Below are 18453 nucleotides of genomic sequence, written 5' to 3'. Positions count from 1 at the left end.
AGGTTGTAAAGTTCTAAGCTATTGGTGGAACCTGAAGAGTGCTACTGACAGGAGAAACTGGTGCAACCAGTCTCATTAGAATGTGCATATACATACTTCTGCAAATGATCTGCATTTTTTGCAACAGTTATGCTGTCAAAACTGCACTGATACTGACTCATGAGCAGGCACTCATTAGTGCCCTCCAGACACAAAGCACCTCCCAGTGCAAAAACTGAGTACAAGGCCAAGAAATGGAGAGACAAAGTCTCCACAAGAATAATTAACAGCTGAAATACTTAGCAGGGTTAGATGTTTTAGACCACAGTGATTCACTCCAAGCCTCGAGGATCCTCTGAGTCAATGTAGCTAAGTCAAAGCAGACTGAGTAATTAGCACCACCACACAGGGAATTGGCTCAGCCACCTCTTACTCCTGAGCTCAAAAGGATGAAGTCTTGATGTGGAGTGATGGTAAGCAGCCTTTTGGTATGGGTTCAGACTAGTGTGTGCCACAGAGAGACACCTTTGCTGCTCTGTCCCACGGGTTAATGCAGAAAAGACTAAGACATAGCTCTCTGGACAATTATCTTCAGAGTAGCTAAATATAAGGAAGTTAAATAATTTCATAGAAATTATGAAAAGGAAACAGATTGTTTCTCCCTCCCTCTCCCTCTTTTTTGTTTATTTTATTTTTTTATTTTTTTAACTTGACTTTCATTCACAAGTCCCAGCCACTCAGTTCTCTGGAGGAGCTGAGGTCTCATCCTAGTAGCCAGTGCATGGAGCAGCAAAGTGCTGCTGAAATGATGTTTCCATGAGCTGAGGGAGAAGGGACTGACCATGTCCTCCTGTGAGGGAGAGCAGAACAGATCTCTGCACAGTCTTCCCTTTTCCCAAAGATGCTTTATATTCTAACAGATAAAAAGAAACTGCAGCCAGCAAGAGACCTCCCTTTATCAAGCATTCCTGTGGTAGCACCAGCAAAACAATGCTGATATGAAATTAAAGGATCGGTGTCTCTGAAAGATGCTTCCTTACAAACATTTATTAAAAATAAGGAGTAAAGAGTTGAATTCCATCAAAATTAAGTAGCTGATATTGGGTCTCTGTTTCAGAGTTTCATTGTTCTTCTGTGAAGCTTTAGATCAATGAATTATCTACCTTAAAGAACAAAAGCAAAAACAAAAATTCTGCCTATACTTTGAAGAATCAATATATAATGCTAATAAATAGATAAAGGTGTCCTGGTAATAAATGGGAAGAGGAGGAGGAAGTTGTCGCTGTGGACAGCTGTGGACAGCGACAGGACCCGAGGGAACGGAATGGAATGGAGCTGTGACAAGGGAGATTCAGGCTGGATGTTAGGAAAAGGTTCTTCACCCAGAGGGTGGCTGGGCACTGGGACAGGCTCCCCAGGGAAGTGGTCACGTCATCGAGCCTGCTGGAATTCAAGAAGTGTTTGGACAATGCTCTCAGGCATAGGGTCTGATTTTTGGGTGGTCCTGTGTGGAGGCAGAAGTTGGACTTGATGATCCTCAGGATATTAGAATCATAGAATCATATTCTATGATTCTATGATTCTATGATTCTAATATCCTGAGGATCATCAAGGTCTTATATTCTGGTCTGGTCTGTATGTAAGTCAAATTCTGCACAGACTTAATCAAAGCTTTTCATTGAAACCAGCTTTCAACATAATGGAAAAAGATTTGGACAAAAATTAATCAGGAAGACCATGGAAGAAAAATTAAGGATATTGGTCTAAACCATTTATTATAGTGAGCAAAAATCTGTGTTAAGATTCAGCTCTAGGAAGAACCTAGTTCCTGCTTTGGAACGGTGCTTTGGTGTCACAAGAATGCTGAAGGGCTCCTCTTACACAGGGTATGGCTAGTGAGGAGCTTTCATGACGTGGATGTTTCCCTGCTTCAGCTACCAAAGAGTGCCCTCTTGTTGTACCTGGCAGTCTGGGATCTAGAGTGGAGAATTACCAGCACAACTGAAGGTATAATAGTATCTTAAATCAACGTTTGCAGTTTCTTTCCCAGTTACTCTGTACTGAATTATACATAAGGAAAAAAAAATATTTTACAATTTTACTGGAATAAATACTGAATTTATTCTGTGTGTTTTTCCCCCCATTTCAATGACTATTTCTAGTCATTCTATTAGTAAATGAATCTACAGATAGGAACATAGGAATTTTTATAAAATCTGTATTTTAAGGAAATGTTTCAATAAGTTAAATTGAATAGAAGTGTATCACCAGGAACAAGATTTTAGGAGGCATTCTGAACCCATGTTGGATGGCAAATACAGCACTGGAGTTATGTGACTAGAATTATAAGTACTGAATACTTACCATGAAGAGTTTGCAACTGATTTACACATGAAGAATTAGTTTCAGGAGCCACCCGGGTGATAAACTTGAACAGCGAACAAATCAGAAAACAGTCTGGGCACACCGCGAACAATTTATGAAGAGAATATAGTATCTATTTTGTAAGTTGCTTGCTCTAAGGTATTTGCTGTAATATGATGTTGAATCATTTGATATGCACATGGCAAAAGTAATGGCAGCTTTCAGGGACCGGAGACACAGACATCAAAAAGACACCTGTGAAGACAGGTTTTAACCTATACCTTTACTTTGCCACAGAAAAGAACAGGTAGAAAATAAAAAATAAGGATAACAATATCATGCATTAGAAAGCAGAATTTGGTACACAGTTTCCCTTCTTGGTAGCTTGTTTTGCCTATGACATGTATTCTTGGGGTGAGACGACTTTATTCCAATTTAGTGATGCTTTATAGTCACTTAATGCTTTTTCTGAGCATGAGCTTGATGGGTGCAAAGTAGTAAAGAATGAGATTCAAGACCTCTTCTCTGCTGCCAGGCACCAGACTTTACAAGAGGCACCAGACTCAGGAATGTCAGATGCCTGTCTAAATAATTGACAACTACAAGGTGGTGAGGGCAAAAGTCATTCCCATCTAGACTATATTTAAAAATGCTACCTTGAGCAGACTTCATATTCTGGGAAACTTGTCTGAGATTCACTTTAAAAGCCCTGCTATGTATTTCCAAGTTCAGACATCAGCTCCAGTACATTTCTAAATGAGAAATTTACTGAGCCAGTTACTGCAAAACAGCTATCTATAACAAGAGTTACATTGTACTGATGAAAACAAAATATCCTATATAATATTACAGCAAAGCTAGCTTAGAGACCATCCTCTGTCAGCTGGAAGTTTTAATTAGTTTGTTTTATGATCTGAGGTTGCACTTTGCTCTGAGACATATCAAGACCTAGATTAATTGTGGACCTAATGTTAAATTCCAATCAATGCATAGTCAGAAGGAAGAAGACTACTATCCAAAGGGTCTTATGGTTGTATGCCAAAACTCTAAGTGGGCACCAAGCTCAAGAGTGAAATTCTTCGCTGCATGAGTATGCCTTGTTTCTGCCAAAGTCAGTGGGAGCTGCATACCTACATTGCAAGGCAGAGAGTTTAACAAAGAAACAAAGATGGATCTCTGCAGTGAAATCTTTGTAGGACTGTGTTCTTTATGAGTATTGTTTGTTTTTATTATAAGCCTGCAAAGCTGCAGGATATTGAGAATATAATGTGAAACTAGATAATGGATGAAGTCCTGGTTCCACTAAAGTCATTGGGAAAATTCCTATTGACTTCCCCAGGGTCATCTTTTGTCTACAGAACGGTCCCTCATGTATCCTTTCTTGGTGACACCCAAATAAAATGTGCTTTGATAACAAACCAAAACGTGTGTTTTTGTTTGTTTGTTTGTTTTTCTTTAAGTTACCAGCTCTTTCAACTCAGCGTGGTAGCTGAAATACAAGCTGTGCTCTTCTCTGCATCTTCTATTATTACCTGTCATAAAGAATCCACAATTAGGGTTTAGCTGGCAATTTCATTGCTAATACACAAGGCAGATGAAAATCCAGATTGTTCTTCCTAAACTGTTTTAGCTGTATGTTGCCAATATAGTAGTTGTATTGTGTTGGTGTTGGAACAGTAAGCAAATAGGTAACTCCATTCACACTGGCAGATTAGAAGACCAATGAAATCAGTGGGATGGGCTCCCACCTAGTAGAAAATGAATATACTCCACAATGTTGCTATCATTTAATTTCTACAATCTTGTAGAAGGTTTTACTGCAGCAGCTATTCTAGTGTACATGATCTCCGTGGAGTTTTTCAAGTGACTTCAGTTATAGTAGAACCAAACCTGTAATACTTGAGGCCAGCACCTGCAGACAGATACAAGAAGAAGCTGGTATTTTAAAATATTTGTTTCAAGCAAGTGGTATTTTGAAGAACCCAAAGTAGAAGAGAAATATTTATAGATATTAACATTTCTACTGTATCAGTTAGCTGTTGAGAGACTTCTCTTTCATCTGCTGAAGAGTGACAAATAGTTACTGAGAGATGTCGAGTAGGGAACAACTAGGGAACAACATTCTGAGTATAAAGAGAAACTATTTTTCTTTTGTAGGTTGACTAGCACAGCAGGAAATGACCTGCACCTCACTTCTCAGGAGTTTAATCTAGGCAATTTCTTTATACATGGAAAACATTAGTTTTCAAGTTCCATAGACGGTAGACACTATATGACCTACACCTTCACTCCTGTAGGTAGTGAAGAAGAGTGGTATAACTCATGGAGGATGTCAGAAATTTGAATGTTCTTGTGAGAAATACTTTCAACTTGATTTCTAACCTGTTGGAACAAAGTCAAAATCAAATGCTTCCATTTGCTACAGATTATCAACATCAAGTTAATAGGTATTATTATACATAGAATAATTTAACATCAATCCACAAAAAATAGAAAGCAAAATTAATAAGAGGGAATAATGGAAATATTGCACTTTTTAAATTAAAAATGCTTTTGAAATCAAGTCATTTTCATGTGTTCTCTTAAAATTTTTTGACCCAATCTATTTATAGATATTGTTTGATATTGCTTTTTTTTTTTTTTTTTGTATTACTGCTCAAATAATTGCAAATTGTGATTCATGCTTATACAGCAACACAAAGGACTGAAGCCACAGACATCTATTAAAATAGCCTGTGTCAGAGATTATGCTGTTTTTACTTCATCCTGAGGCATTTTCCTGAGATCTCTTTGAATCTGTTTAATTTGAAGAAATGTTGTTCTGAAGTTAAAATACACTGAATAATAGTTGGTTGTTCTGGAAACTGAATAACAAGCAATAATGTAAACATTTTTTGTCAAGTTACTAATTGTTTTGTTTATTTACATTAAGAAAACAGTATGCCTACAGGCATGTTATGAATTCTGAAGATTATACAGCATTTGCTCTGCCCAGCAGCAAAGATTTAAAAAAATAATAATAATAAAATAAAATAAATAAAAAAAACACTGTAGTTAGTATGAGTTTATTTTCACTTACTTTTGTAAGTGAAAAGCAAAAAAGCTGAAACCAAGATCATTCATTTATTTCCAAACAAGAAAAGGCTCATTTAGTGTCTCTTTAGTAAATTGGAGCCCTTTATTCTGCTTGAAATGAGAGTGGAGGTCATGGACATAGTCTATCCTCAAGAGCCAAGATGGTCACCATGATCCATCTCACAAGGAAACCTTGCTTGGATTCAATAAACAGTTGGGGACCTTCATTTTAATGAGGGTACTGTCTTGATGACAGGCTCTGGGCCGAAGCATCATCATATCTGTTTCATAAACACAGAATGCTATGTCTTGAACTGGCACTACAGAAAATCCTACTGATTCAGACCTGTAGGTATATTTACTGCCTTCTATGTGAACAAACTGCAGTAGAGTAGGCACAGCAATGACAATTAACACGAACTAGCTTCTGAGAAGGGCATGCTCTAAATTGGGGGGGGGGGGGGGGGGGGAGAAAAAAAGGGGGGGGGGGGGGAAGGAGGAAAACACAAGGATTATTTCTACTTTATAAATGGGAAATTGAATGCAAAAATAATCATCTTGTGAGCTGGCTCACTTGGTTTCAATGCATATATACACCTGAAGGGAGGGTGCAAAGAAGATGGAGCCAGACTCTTTGGAGCCAGGCTCTTTTCAGCGGTGCCATGTCAGGACACGAAGCAAGAGGCACAAACTGGAGTAAAAGAGGTTCCATCTAAACATCAGAAAGCACTTCTTTACTGTGCAGGTAATGGAGCACTGAAACAGGTTGTCCAGAGGCGTTGTCTGGAGATGTTGTAAACTTAGTCCTGGACAACCTGCTCTATGTGTCCATGCTTAAGCAGGGGCATTGGATGAGGTGACCTCTAGAGGTTGGAAACCTGAACCATTCTGTGATTCTCTCTCATAAGCAAACCTGGAAACCTAACCTGCCACTTCTTGACCTCAATCCAATGGCACAGGAAACCTCTTACTCTGTGCCTCTGAGCTTAAATTATTTGTGGAATAATTTATTCAGTCATTTTAATGTTGTTTTCAGGGAAAAATAGCTTCTTCTTAATAGACTGAGTAACTTAATGAGAAGCACAAATTCCATTTCATATATATACTTAGATGTTTCTATGTTGCTCTGGAAATGCAGGGGTTATACATGAGCATATGGTGTAGAAACAAATTTTTTTTCCACAAAAAGTGGTCCTTTTCCTTTACATCTTTTATATCTACTGATGTCAGTCTAATTTCAGTTGCATATTCCTTATAAATAGCAATATAAGGGAATACAAAGTACATCCGGATGGGGCTTCATTTAACTTTAAATGTGATTATGAATTTGGCTTAGTAAATTCATGGTGTATTTCACTAGACTTACAGGTTTTACTCTAGTGAATATTTTCAGATTTTTTTTCCAAGTTCTCTTGCCCTGTTTTCTTCTTTATCAATTTTACATAGATAGAGCCAGATACAAATAGCTTATCTGACTTTACGTGCTAGGAAGATTTTAGAAAAGGCTTTGTTTCAGTTCTAAGCAATTAAGAATATCTTTTGTTTGACATATATGTGGCTAAGTGGGGCAATAACCTTCTTCCCTGTAAGTGGAAATATTCTTCTAAATTAGTAACGAGAATGATGAACATTAAATATTTTAAAGCAATGATAAAGCAGATATAACATAAAAAGACAGTCTCCTGTAAACAACAATGTGTTTTTTTTATATTCTTCAAATTCTGTATCTTGTTTTGTAATCTATATCTACAGTGAGGGCAACCATAAACATAGTACGAATGGCAAGACCATGTGTCAGGGACGATGGTTTTCTGTGAGGTTATACAGCTCTGAGAAACAGCTGAGGAATAAAAAGGTGTATGTCATGTGGTAGGCAAAGTTAAAAGTCATAATTATTCTGTAGATAAAACAAGGGTTTGGAAAGCTTTTATTCATATATATTCCCAGAGATTAGCTTCTTGGGTGATATTCATTGGTTCAGCTCCACCAGATTTAAAATAGATTAATATACTCTATACTTAGTTTTAAGTCTGTTTAAGTCTGTACATGACAGCAATATATTTGTTTGATCTACATTGAATTAGATTTGAACACATTAGCTATGAACTGATTAAAATACACTCATTTCAGTGATGTGTCTTCTGTTCTTTACAATTTCCAAATACCATAGAAGAATAAACAGAAATCTATGTGTTTATCTCAAGAGTGTTATTGAAGGGAGATGAGGTACTATGACCATTGGTAAATATTTTTAAGTGGCCTCTCTTTTATTCACTTTTTTTTTTTGTGTGTGTGTGTGTGTAAAAGTATCTATTTCTAAAATGTTAGCATTTTTCATGTAGGCATCTGTGAAACTATTTGTATTATACCTTAATTTCATTTAAAATAAATTTAAAGCATCTTATTTAAAGAAAATGTGTACATTTAGCATTTTATTTTTAATAGGAAAATACTGATTTGTGGATATTTACTTTAGATTAGCAATTCAATTTTCATACAAATATACATTAGCAGTTATTTCTAATACACTTGTGTCTATTACAAAGAGCTCATATTGAATGTACTGAAATGAGTGATATGTCATAAAAAGAGTTTCCACATTTTTATTAATGGTAGTGTTAAAATAGTCAAAAGATGAAAAGCACAGTCAATGACTTCTGGGAGTATTGTTTAAACTGAGACAATTTGGAACAACAGTGAGGGAAATTATGTTTTTGTGAGAAGCAGTCAGTTCAAACACAGTGAAACAAGAAACATAAAAAGCAAATGGGAAGAAAGTCTTCCGCAGAAGGCTAAGAGTGTTTTGCCCAAGTCAGTGTGCTCTTCTTCCCCTACCAAAGGTGTGATGAAAACATTCTCTCTCTCCAAGCAGCCCGGTCCCAGTTCTGAAAGAAAATATTATTTCCATGAAGGGAACCCATCAAAGTTTCCATCAGAGGACACAGCACTCACAGTAACATTTTAAAGAAGGCAAGGGACATTCTAGGAAGGTTCTTAAATATCTTAACAGTATTATTGTTTTAAGATACTTTTGTTTTCTCTCTACACAAAAAGTTCTGTGGTCTCCACCTCTGGGGTCCTCAGCACAAGAGAAACATGCACCTGTTGGAGTGAGTTCAGAGGAGGGCCATGAAGATCATCAGAAGGCTGGAGCACCTCTCCTATGAAGAGCGGTTGAGAGAGTTAGAGTTGTTCAGCCTGGAGAAGAGAAGGCTATGGGGAGACCTTATAGTGGCCTTCTAGTACCCAAAGGGGGCCTACAGGAAAGCTGAGGAGAGACTCTTTTTCAGAGAGTGTAGGGATAGGACAAGGTGTAATGGTTTTAAACTAGAAGAGGATAGATTTAAATTAGATATTAGGAAGAAAATCTTTACTCAGAGGGTGGTGAGGCACTGGAACAGGTTGCCCACAGATGCTGTGGATGCCCCATCCCTGGAAGTGTTCAAGGCCGTGTTGGATGGGGCTTTGAGAAACCAGGTCAAGTGGGAGGTTTCCCTGCCCATAGCAGGGGGGTTGGAACTAGATGGTCTTTATAGTCCCTTCCAACCCAAACCATTTCGTGATTCAGTGAAAAATTAAATATCTCAAAAATACCCATGCATTAACATGCATTTTTTAAAGTAGTTTGGTGTAATTATCGTACTGAGATACAACATACAATGTCAAAAAATGTATCAGGAACACATGTTGGGGAATGAATTCTGAGTCAGAAACAAAAACCCAGCTCTGTGATTGCCTTTTCAAGACAGAAAGCACTAAACGAAAGTGAAAATAATATTGCAGTATGACTGGTACTACAATGTTAATGTATTACAGAATCAGTCTTTACAATTATAAAGTACTCAAGAAAGAAAATACTGCTAGTTGGGAAGGTATGTGATTTTTTTTTTTCTCAACTACAGTAGCTGGTGCCAGATGGATGCAATTTTAAGATCATTACTTGTAATCCTTCCTGTGCCCTCAGTATTTTATCTTGAAACAATTGCAATTAAGATGTTTTTCAGCACTTCTTGCTGAGTTGCATTCTTTTCTTGCTCGCTCAGGTTAAAATGCTACTAAATTAATCTTTGTACAATTTAGCTAAGGAATATAGCTCTTCCTTTGTTGATGTGTAGCTATTTTTAACATTAATTAGAAAGAGTCAGAAAGCTGATCAAGAATACAGTATGATTGCACAGATCATTCACACTCACATGGAAACCTTGGTGCATCTTGTTCCACTACATGCAGGTGCCAATTCATCTCTTACCTGTGTAAGTAGAGATCTCCTTGCTCAAAGATCAGTAATACGCAAGTGATGGGAGATTTTGATGTTGCAACCTTGATTCTTTGTCAGATGTGTGTGAACTGATTTGACTGAAATGCTTGGGAGCCAAATGCATGAAGGACCAACCAGCAGTCCAGAGGACTCAAGTTGTGTCTCTAGCGATGAGTGTCTCAGATATCATAGAATTATAGAATCATGGAAGATACTGACCAGGAAGGGATCTGCACAGGACCACACAAAAACCAAAACATATGTCTGAGAGTGTTGTCCAAATGCTTTTTGGATTCCAGCAGGCCTCATTTGATGACAATTTCCCTGGGGGTCCTGTTCCACTATCTGACCACCCTCTGGGTGCAGAACCTTTCCCTAACACCCAGCCTGACCCTCCCCTGTCCCAGCTCCATGCCATTCCCTCGGGTCCTGTTGCTGTCCCAGAGAGCAGAGCTCAGCGCCTGCCCCTCCATTCCCCTCATGAGGGAGCTGCAGGCCGCCGTGAGGCCTCCCATCAGCCTGCTCTGCTCTGGACTGAAGAAACCAAGTGACTTCAGCCACTCCACGTATGTCTTGCCCTGTAGACCCTCCATCATATTTGTAACCCTCCTTTGGGATCTCTCTGGTATTTTTGTGTCCTTCTTATATTGCGGTGCCCCAAACTGCACACAGTACTTGAGGTAAGGTCACACCAGTGCAGAGCAGAGCAGGACAATCTCTTCCCTCGACCGGCTAGCCATGCCATGCCTGATACAGCCCTCCTGGCTGCCAGGGCATGCAGTTGACTCATATTCAACATGCCATGAACCAAAACCCACAGATCCCTTTCTGTGGGGATGCTTTACAGCCTCTCTTTCCCCAGTCTGTACGTATATCTACGGTTGTCCTGTCCCAGGTGCAGAATACAGAGCTTGCTCTTGTTAAATTTCATGAGGTTGGTCATTGCCCAGCCCTTTAACTTGTCAAAACCTCTCTGCAAGGCCTCTCTACCCTCAAGGGAGTCAACAGCTCCTCCTAATTAAGTATCATCCACCTTATTATATGCTTGTTTTTTATGATCTGGAAGGCCAAAATTCTAATTCATAATATTACATTTATCACATATATTCTTATAAAGCCCAGATGTGATCTTATTAGGAAAAAAAAAAAAAAAAGCCAAGGTGTCTTTGGACTCATTCCACTGCTAACATCGGACACGTTTGCATAAGCTCCCTAATCCTACAACAGTGATGTAACTGGAAAACATTCCCAGACAGACAGCAGATCTAGCTGTTGCTGGTAAAAAATCATCATTATAGAGAAATTATTGATGAAAAATGGTTTCAGTTTTATAGATGGATATAGCAAGAGTTTAGTTTAGCAAGATACTCTTTGTTGTTTCAGCTGTAAAAGTTATTTGCATATGCTGAACCATTAAGAACCATTATACAGTTTTGCCCATTTCAACTTATATGTTGTTCAGTAGAAAGATTTCTTTCAACTAGACAAGGAATTGGATCAGATCTATAGCTCTTAAATAAAAACAGATGTTACAGAAACTAACAATATGCTGGGTGTAGTCCAAGAAAAACTATGATTTCCAGGCATGCTTACAAATCACTCTTTCAACTCAGTGACCTCTGAGTTTACCATTTTTGACTCCTCTTTCACTTTCTCCATACAGTGTTTCCTATAAAAATGATTATTACAGTTTGGCAGAAAAATGGGGTTGATGTAGGCATGTATGGTTGAAGCAAAAGTTCTTTGTTAACTGGTTATTCCTATTTTTGCCTAACATTGAAAGAATGGGAATTAGTTTAGTCCCTAAATACTTTCATTTTTAATTTGGATTTTATATATTTTTTCTTATACTCTACCTTGGGCACAAAAATTTAATAACTGTTTTGTAAAAGCATAATGCAACAAAAGAAAATCCAGTTCCAAATCTCCTCAAGTATCAGCCCACATCCCACATGCTGAATGACTTTGTTTGACACAATGTATCTCATCAGTGGAAAAAAATTACTCAGTGGGAGACAGATTCTCATATAATTAAAAAAGTAGGCAAAGGGGAAATAACAACTCTCCTTATTCATCTGCAAAACCATCCGAACAGGCTTCAGGTTAAGGTTGTTAACAGGGCTCTTCCCAGCTGTTATCTCCTTCATGACTCATCCAAAGAATATGAGCAGGCAAAGGCTGGAGCCTGGACTTGGACTTTTTCTACAGTATATCAGATGCCAAAAATGGGAGCAGATACTGGGCCTGAGGTCCTCAAGTGCTACTTTCTGTGTTGGCAATAATCCTAGTTACTGCAGCAGCATAAGTCCCTGTTGTGCATTTATTATACAGTCTTTCAGGGCACTTAACATGTGCAGGTTTGTTCTAGCCCTCATTCAGGCCATGCTCCCATTTAAGCAAATATGAGCTTTGTCAATACACATTATGGAGGCTGTTATTCTGATTTTTCAAAGCTTTTGAGTGCATATTTAGTTATACATGTATTAGGCTTATCCTCATTCAGGAAAGTGTTATTCATAAGGTGAATTTTGAACACACAGTAGAGTGCTGAATTGTATTAGGGCTGATATTAGTAAGACACCTTCTAATCTTTATGACTTGAATGCACTGCAGGATTCTAAAAAATGATGGCAAATGTATAATGTACTGATATTCTAGTTGGACACTCACTCCATGGCACTTTAGCTTTGAGAATGTTTTGTTACTGTAAGAAAATATCTTCACAGCATTCAGATTGAAAGAGTTTAATTAAATCTCATTTTAATGGACTTCTGTGGGACATGAAACTTACCCCACAAAGTGAAGGCTAGAGACTGAAAAATGGCAGAATGTCAGATGGGTTATGTAAGTCAAGCAGTTCAAAGAGCACTTTAATTTACTATCCTGAAGAGACTGTTTATACATTCTGTTTATACAGCAAGACAGTAATGATGTTATCTCACTTCTGCTTTGTTTTGAACATCCAAGGTTAATGTATTAAAAAAAAAAAAAAAAAAAAAAAAAAAAAAAAAAAAGGTGACTAAGTCAGGATTTTTCCCGGACATTACATGAATTATTTGGGATAAAGATTTGTGTTCTTTTTTTTTTTTTTTCTTTTCTTTTCTTTTTCAGATCAGCATGCTTGCTGTTCATCCCAACCAGTAGAACAAATTGGTGGAGACTTTTAGCAAGCGGAGACAACATAAATGTCATTTGGAAGCTGCTCTTTCACAGAGGTCAAGATGAAAATGAGATGCATTCAGAAAATATCAGTGAGATTCTTGTGGCATAGCTGGTGCTAGAAACTGTATCTGGTAACTTTTGTATGCTCACAGCTAGTATGGTAGTGTGTTACATAAGGTGTAATAACTTCAAGACTGTAGGCAGATTTCAGAAATGATCTGAACAAAATGCTCATTCCATCTGCAGGTTTAATGAATACTGGTTCAAGTATGAGGCACTGCATGTCAATGGCTTTTTCTTTGTGGAGTTGTTATATGCACACTTTATACTTCCATAACACCTGTCCATAGTTTCACAGCTCCAGCAGTGAAGCAATGAGATGTACTGTAGCATTATGGAATAAATTCTCTGATGATTCAAAATGAGATGGAGAAATTCAAAGTTCCTAAGTTAGTGTCTTAGTTCAGATCATTTTCTGGGTGACCTTCTAGGCAAGGGTCCTAGATGATAGTTTCTTTCAAATGTAGATCCAGAGATAGTGTGAATATCCTCCTGTCCTGATTTTTTCAGAGCATTAACCTTAAGAGATGTTAAGATGCAGATTGTAATATACACATTAGATGGAGAGCATATGAAGAGTTAAATAAGGACTCACTCCTTCAGTATAAGACCCTGTTCCTGCCTCATCTTAAACATAATAGTTTAAGCCATCAGGTTGCTGGGTGGAACAGATTATTTGGTCAGACATATGTCAGATGAAACAGATAAATGGATCAACATAGATTTCTGTTCCTGGTGATACACAGATTAGATTGTGCAAGGCAATCTTTGCCCCAAAACTTTTTAACTCACAAGCCCTTACATCAAAATAAAAAGTCATCAGCAAGGTTTTTCTCAGTTCTCTGTTCCATACTATTTGTTCTTTTCCCTTCATGTGGAAAGAATGGCACTATGTGCACCTTCTCTTCCTCTCACCTATTAGAAACATTCATGTAAAGGGTTTGTAGCAAGTCTGTGCATGCTTTCAAGGATAAGCAAGAGACAAGAAGAACCTGCAGTACTTCCAAACACTCTCACTTCTCCTTCATGCGCTATGGAACTGTCTCATCTTCTCTCTCTCTCAGTCCCAGCCAACCAAAATAAACACCAATTCCTCCCAAACTGCTTCACTCCTATAAGCACTGCTGACACTTCACATCCCTGTCAGTCCCCAGCAATCCCTCTCTGGTCTTCTTCTCACCCTTCTTCAACAAGATTTGCTGTCACCATCAGCAAATTGCATTTCCTATCACAAAAATAATGACGAAAGTGGGTGGAAAAATGTAACGCTTGCCTACACTGTTAAGAAGACTAGTATTGGCTTTGTTTTCCTTCATTCCTCACAGAAACAAACACAAGAGGTTCCATTAATGTTCTGGCTATTAGCATAAAACAACAGTTCAGTTCAGAATTAGAAGTTGCTGGCCTCCAGCCTTGTCAGTCTCCAGCCCTTTCTACTTCTGTACCCCAAAAGAAGATAGGTTTAAACCTTTGTTCTCTCCATGGTAGAAATAATTTTTTCTCCATTCTTCTTTAATCTGGAATCCCATGATAATCCCATGGGAATATCATTTTTCCTTACAACTAAATCTTACTCAGCAGGGTACTACCCTAGATGGATACTATCTGCAGAAACCATTCCCTTAACAGCTTAAATTACTTCCTCTTACTAAGCAGAGACAGCTCCTTTTCAAAGGAAACTGTGCTGACAGGCCACCACTGGAAAGTGGGTACAGTTGAACTCTCCTAGTAAAAAACCTATCCAACCTTTTATAGAAGGTAAATATATTAATAATAATCTGATAAATACATGATGACTTCATATACACAGTGTTGGACTATACAGTTCAAAACAGTTCCTAGAGCAACCAGTTTTCCATTCTGTCCCAGATTCCCAAGTGGGTCACATCTCCTTTAAGTGAATCAGAAGTGAAGGGTCTATAAAGCTCAGCTTCTGGGTTACCTAATGTCATTAAATCTTCTTTATATTCCCCAGATCTCTATGAAAGCCTGTTTAGCATGGTGCTACTACACCAAGAAATGGGTAGGATTTGTTTTACAAGTATTAAATTCATGTTAATAACAGAGGGGTTCTTGTTTAATCAGGCATTTCAGTGCTGTATATTATACTCATGAACAGAGCTGCTGGAAGAACATGGCTGTGCACCCAGGCTGTGCACCCAGGGGTCTTCTTTGGAAGGGAATTATCTTCTGGGGAGCCACGAATTCACAGTTCCTGGGAAAACTTTAGTATTTTCTGATTATCATACCTTCTTGCTCTTTCCACAGAAACTATATTAATGTAACATCTATTTAACAGGACATTGATGTTGGATGAAAGACACCTTCTCAGTTCAGCTACAGACTGTATGTACAATATTAGGCAAATCATTTTTAAGATTCTGTGACTCATAGCCTGGTATGTTACACAGGGGTAAACAATTTCACACGCATTCAATTACTCCTTTGAGCAGTAGCAGGAAAGTTAGAATTTGTGCAGAGTTTTGATCTCTCCTACTGAAGGAAGATCCTTCTGCCATCTAATTAAACTCAAAGAGAACAGGTGTTCTCATAGCTGTAGACCACAGGGGGTAGTTAAGACTAAATCCAGGAAAAAGTAATTTATACACACTTTTAACTTGGGTTATATAGGGGCCGTACAATTTTCACTACCAAACCCAGACATGAAAACAGGTGAATTTTTCTAGCCAAATCAATGACTGACAATTCCTCTAACTTCTCTTGAATGAAAACATGTGATAAGTAGTTTTAGAATATGCAATCAGACTTTTTTTGTCTATGTGTTATAAGCCAATACCTTAATGACTTGATCCAGGGAAAAAAATTGTGACCTAACAACCTTAACAGCCACATAAGTGCCACAGATACTAGCTTGCTGGGGCTGAGCTACCCATTCAGCAGAAAGATTGTCTGGGTATTGAATTTTAAACAGACAAAATCAATGATGGTCCCTTCTTATCTTCTCCTGATGGGTTTTGTTTCCCGTTTTAGACCAACAGTACTTGCTAATTTAAAGTATGAACAAGCTAAGGAGTAAAATGTACTAAGAGTTGATTTTGCACAAAAACAAGAGGAAATGTTCTAAAGGCTGTTTTGTACACATTTTTAAAGATAAGGTAGAATTGATAGAGCAGGCTTTATAATTAAATCAATGGCCATCTCTCTGTAGAACCCAAGGCAATGTATCACCCCAGACAACTGAAAGCCATTAGAGTGCTGGTCTCCACTGCTTTCACTTCAGTCAAACTTATTTGAAGGGATGAAGGTGACAAATCAGTGTAAAGAGATGGAATATGCAAAGTCAGGGGAAAGAAGAAGGTGCCTGTGAAAAGAAGAGGATTTGCAAGCTGTCATCAAGGTTAACTATTTCCTAAAAGATGTCTTGGTAGCAGTCATTTAGTTAATGTCATTTATTCCAAGATAGATCAACCAATATTCCTTAGGACTAACTAGTAATGAAAATCCATGAGGTAAAAGAGTAACCCAGCTTCAAAAGACACTCACGTGTCTGTTTATTTGCTTAAGAGTGCTACCTTATACTTGCATGTTAGTAAAACCAATGTTTAGGGGGTGAGTACCTCCCCTCTTGGAACTGCACCAACTAAGCAGCCATGGGATGGCTATAGAGTTTCAATTTTATTCACAATTTACCTAAGCTGAATTGAATTTAATATCCTGAATTCTTATGTAATGCTATAGGCCTAGTTCATAATAAAGATCTTTATAGTATTGGTTTAGAAAAACAAGAAATAACAGAATAAATAAGCTCAATCACTTTAATAAGGTGTATCCAGCTATGTAAACTATAACTCCATGTCATGCTCAAAAGTGATACGTAAAGCTGGTTGTTTGCAGTGGATGGAGAGCCTACAACCTTTTTAGTGTTTCTCTTTTTGACCATCAGAGCCATATAAAAATAAAAAAATAAAAAAAAATATTTGTACTCTGATTTCTATTTCTTCATTACTAACACTGTCATCCAATCGCCATCCCACTGTGTGACTAGAATTTTTTGTCATGAACCACTTTTAAAGCCTCCTATGATAAAAAGAATTGGAAAAATATCCTTCAAAGAAGTGAAGAAGAATAAGATTGATGACATTTGTTCATGAATCCAACAGTTTAAATTAAAAGATCCAAAGTCCTCATGATTACAGTTAATTGCACTTTGGAGATGGCATTTCAGTATTTACCTTTTGCAGTTGTAATGAAAACTTGTTTTCACATTGAATGATTTATTTTATTTTATTTTGTTATTTCATCATTATCTTTTTGTTATGGGAAACAAAAATATAGGAAACCTTTTAAATCAGCCAGTTGAGACAGTAAGCAGTTAAACAACCCTGGGAAAGAGTGCCTTAATGCTGCAAAGATGTAAGCATGTGCTAAAACGTATGCGTGAATAGTCCCATGTGTAAAGTTAATTGCCTAGATCAGCACATAATGATGATGCAGCACCATAGTACAAATAAACCAAAGGGATTACATGGACAAAGACTGTATCTTTTAATTTAAAAAAATATAATGATTAGAATATTACATTTCCTTCCTGCCTCTATTTGAAAGGGTGCAAAACAGAGATAACTCATGCAGCTCCTCCTGGGCAGTCTTATTAACTCTGACTGAGGTCTTGCTTAGCTCTTCACCTCTCTGCAGTCTGCAGATTAGAAAGCAAGCACCTAGAGCACTTCCTCTCCTGTCATTGGACTCCAGTTTTATATCCCAGTTGTAATAATTGTCGCATGAAGTGATCTCCATCTAGGACACACTTTTCACAAGGTCTCTATCCCCCTCATCTTTCTGACTGCTTATTATGACTGAAGTGGAAATGTTACATAAACCAAGTTGTTTATGGAAATCTTATTTCTGTCATGAGTTCTATCCTGATATGACAGACACTCTATCTGGCTGCAAGTACTAAATATATTCATTATATCTGTCATTATGCAATTCCCCTCTTATCACCACTGTTTTTTATAGTCCTGATAAAATATACTCTGAGCAGTAAAACTATTGCACCTTAGCACACTTTAACGTTCATAACAATCTGACATAATAAGGATACTGTCATTGCAGAAACACCTTCCTACACCCATGTGGGTACTTGAAAATCTGTGCTTTCTCCATCCTCCCACATAAATATAGTAGCTTAGGAACTTTTATGCTGTGCCTTGATTTTTAATGATAAGAGATGTCAGGTACCATTTAAAACATAAGAGATGAAAAGGGGACAATACAGCTTTAACTATAAAGCTGAATTGCTTGATAAGCATGGACTACGTGTACAGATGTAGTCACCTGTTCTGCTTCTGTGAACTGGGAAAAGTGTGAGAAAATATGAAATAGTTAAATTTAAAACTAAAAACCATGGAAAATCTTATCTTAGGACCCCTTTCTTTCCCTCTTAGATACAAATAGAACATAGCTGAAGGTGACAGACTTTGAACACAGCCTAACTGCACTCATGGCAATTAAGTATGCAAGATTTCTATAAATGAGGTCTAAACTCTGGCCTGTATTGGTGAATCTGACCTTCTCAAGTGTGTATAATATAC

Source organism: Cygnus olor, chromosome 2 (assembly GCF_009769625.2).
Source record: "Cygnus olor isolate bCygOlo1 chromosome 2, bCygOlo1.pri.v2, whole genome shotgun sequence".
NCBI lineage: Eukaryota > Metazoa > Chordata > Aves > Anseriformes > Anatidae > Cygnus > Cygnus olor.
The sequence above is the reverse complement of the archived record's forward strand: the minus strand, read 5'-3'. Positions refer to the sequence as shown.